Source organism: Triticum urartu, chromosome 2A, assembly GCF_056163025.1.
Source record: "Triticum urartu cultivar PI428250 chromosome 2A, HENAU_Tu73, whole genome shotgun sequence".
NCBI lineage: Eukaryota > Viridiplantae > Streptophyta > Magnoliopsida > Poales > Poaceae > Triticum > Triticum urartu.
This window is the reverse complement of record NC_141874.1, coordinates 691,939,622-691,943,436: the sequence shown is the minus strand read 5'-3', so window position 1 is coordinate 691,943,436 and position 3,815 is coordinate 691,939,622. Positions and strand designations below refer to the sequence as shown.

General features: G+C 51.1%; 1 pseudogene; it reads right to left on the bottom strand.

The window, feature by feature from the left end:
• Positions 1 to 297: 297 nt before the first annotated feature.
• On the bottom strand, positions 298 to 2,419 carry LOC147986791 (uncharacterized; annotated as a pseudogene).
• Positions 2,420 to 3,815: the final 1,396 nt, after the last annotated feature.

The window sequence follows — 3,815 nt, the reverse complement described above, 5'->3', positions numbered from 1 at the left end:
TAGACAAGCCAATCCTCGGTCGCTTCGGTGATCGGTTGTCACCATGGACGCCGCTGCCGGATCCATCCCCAACGTCGCTCATGGATTCGGCGTAGCTACCTGGCTGGCTGGCTCAGAGCAAGCCTCACCACCGGCGAAGCTTCCAATTTCTGGATCTTAGTTGTTGGAGCTGATCGCCAGCTCCTCTTCTTCTTTCTCTAACTACCTCTCAAAGCTCACGGAAGAACAAAAAAACACAGATATTTGGTGGCTGCTGTATCACACAGCCGACCCTTTTCTCTTCTCTGTATTTCTCTTCTGAAAGCAAATATGCATACAAGTGCTTAAGTAGACTCACGCTCACGTAGCCAGGCCACACACTCGCCCACTAACTGCATGCACGCACCCACACACACCACTAACTAATGACTTGATCTTCTCCTAGAATCACTCTAGGAACCACACGACCCGGCCACTCATGCAGCAGCAGCTAACAACCTCGGACATGCATACACAGCAGCCTCTCGCCACTGTTCGGCATCTCGCCATGCGCCATATCTCACGGCGCCTCGCATCTCACCTCTTGCATGTTCTCCAAGGCTTCACCTGCTACAACTACCTATATGCATGGACAAGCAAACTAATATGCAGATACATGTGAATCAAGATTAAAAAAAGCTAACAATCACCCCCCTAATCTTGATTCCCAATTATTCATGGAGCTTCGAAGGAGAGCTGGCTCGTCGTCGACGTACTGTCCCAGCAGCGCCTTCTCGTCCTCGTTCTCCTTCTTCTTCTCGGGACACTCCCAAGCGAAGTGACCAAGTTTGCGGCAATTGTAACACTGTACCTCACTTTTGTCTCTGCGCCCTCCACCGCGTCCACGGCCACGACCCCGTCCTCGCGACGAGTCGTGTCCTCTCGCCATGAGGAGCTGCTCTTCTTCGCGTCCCGTCTCGCGCCCCTTGACGAGTTCCTCGTGTGCCTTGAGTGAACCAATGGCCTCCTCCATGGCCATCTTGTTGGTGTCGCCGAACAACGCAATTGACGACGCAACATGGATGAACTTGTTGGAGACGGCTCGGAGCAGCTTCTTCACGACGTACTTCTCCTCCATCGCATCACCAAGCTCACGGATGCGACCCACGAGCGTCGTGAACCTCGCCGCGAAGTCATCCACGGACTCCGCATCACCCATCTTGAGGCCGTCAAACTCCGAGCGCAAGGACTGAATCCTCGCCTCTCGGACGCGCTCGACGCCCACGTGCATGGAGCGTAGTGCCGCCCACACATCGGCGGCGGTCTCCTTCTCCGCAACTCGCAGCAACGTTGTGTCGTCGATCGACTGGGAGATGATCGTCATGGCCATCTCCTCCTTACCCTTGTCGACCTCCGTGGACGACGCCTCGCGATCAACGGCAGCCCATGCGTCGTTGGCACGCAGGAGGTACTTCATCCTCATCGCCCACGCCGCGTAGTTCGTCCTCGTGAGCAGCGGGAACGGGAGTTTCCCCGCCGCCGCCGTCGCGGCAGCCGCCATCGCAGCCGAGTCGCTCGGCACCAATGCTCCACTCGCTGAAGAGTCACGCGGCATCGTCTTCGTCATCACCTAGCTCCGATACCAATTGTTGGAGCTGATCGCCAGCTCCTCTTCTTCTTCCTCTAGCTACCTCTCAAAGCTCATGGAAGAACAAAAGAACACAGATATTTGGTGGCCGCTGTATCACACAGCCGACCCTTTTCTCTTCTCTGTATTTCTCTTCTGAAAGCAAATATGCATACAAGTGCTTAAGTAGACTCACGCTCACGTAGCCCGGCCACACACTCGCCCACTAACTGCATGCACGCACCCACGCACACCACTAACTAATGACTTGATCTTCTCCTAGAATCACTCTAGGAACCACACGACCCGGCCACTCATGCAGCAGCAGCTAACAACCTCGGACATGCATACACAGCAGCCTCTCGCCACTGTTCGGTATCTCGCCATGCGCCATATCTCACGGCGCCTCGCATCTCACCTCTTGCATGTTCTCCAAGGCTTCACCTGCTACAACTACCTATATGCATGGACAAGCAAACTAATATGCAGATACATGTGAATCAAGATTAAAAAAGCTAACATTAGTCTCCTACTTCATTCAGCGCCGAAGAACGGACTGAACTTCAGTCTCGTCTTCGTAAGCTTCATCTGCCAGCGCATGCCCCGTCAGCTCTTCCGTCCACGGAATTCGGCAAGCAAGCACTGGCTATTATCGATCTGTACTTTTGTGTGACACATCTGCAAGCTACAACGAAACACAAACATGAGCGGCACGTACCTGGAGCAGTGAACGTCGCTGCTGCAAAACCGCATGAGCGGGAGCGCCGCCATCACCGGCATGAACTTCAGAACCACATTCTGAACGTGGCTGCCTTGATCAGCGCCGACAGCAAGGGCTTCGAGCACGGTCGCCAATCGTTAGGCACCGCCAGAGGAATCTTGTACCAACCGAACATATGCACGGTGTACCATCAAGCCGTCATCATATCAGACGACGAAGTCACCGTACGAAACTGTTGGACGCTACGTACCTTTTCTCCCTCTCTTCGATCGCATTCAATCCACGCACCAACGTGTCCTTGTCCGATTTGTACGCGTAGCATGAGCAGACGAGCCCGTCCGCTCTATCAGCAAACCCGAAGATTGCCAAATTTTTTTCTAGAGTTGGAGTTGATTCGATCAAAGAATCATGCTACTTCCAAGCATAGCCTTTGTCATAAACAAATTACCCTATGCTCCAAATGGCTCTACCAAGGATCCCACAATTTTCCCGAAACCATGTTTCTCAGAAAAGGCTGGATTCCCTATTCCCATTTTTCATCCAAATTCCATTGATGTGCAAAAGCACGAGGTGATGCGAACAAGTTGGCAGATGCATTGCTTTGCCTAAGAGCTTATCAGTGTCAATATCACTAGCTATCTAGATGCCTCCTCTCTTAAACCAAGGCATACTCTACCGACGAATGGAGTGAGAATGAACACCCAAATTTGGCCGGCACAGTCGTAGTGTCCCTGTCAGTTTGTGGTGCTATCCCAGAGGGCGTCAAATAAGTAGTGCATGTTGACACTGCCGTCAAGAACCATGAGCCACGGCTGGACGTGTCAAGGGCCGGAGGCGAATGATTTTGGCATGATCTATGTCTCGCGTATTGCAAGATGGTAGTTTTTCTTACCTCTGGAGCGAGTGCTAGCATTTGTCCCGGTTCGTAAGGTCCATTTATTCTAATTGGGAAACTGGGACTAAAGGGTCGATACTTAAGCCCTATACCTTTAGTCTCGGTTCTTACACCAACCGGGACAGCTGGGTCTCTACGTGACCGCTGCAGCGAGCCCAGGCAGAAGGGCCTTTACTCCCGGTTGGTAGCATCAATCGGGATCAAAAAACATTTACGCGTCAGCAGCTGGCAGAAGCTGAGGTTTTGGTTTTTTGAAGGGGGTGGGTTTTGTAGGGTTAATTTAAGTGTTTCATATATTGTGTTAGCTAGCTAATAAATAGAGAGAAATGTCCTCTCTTATCTCCAGGATTGGTCGACGCTATGTACTATACGTATAGAGAAGACTCGACACGCTAGCTAGTAAGCAAATAAAGAAAACCATTAAGTACAGAAGATCGTCATGAACATATGCATACAAAGAGAAGTGATATCGACCTCTCCTTCCCCGAGAGATTGGTCGAACAACAAGTTTTCATATATTTATCCGACGCTACTGGCTACATATATACAATATAAGTTCTCTTACAATATAATCCCCTAATTATATATGAACTCAGGGTCCACATGGCATTCTC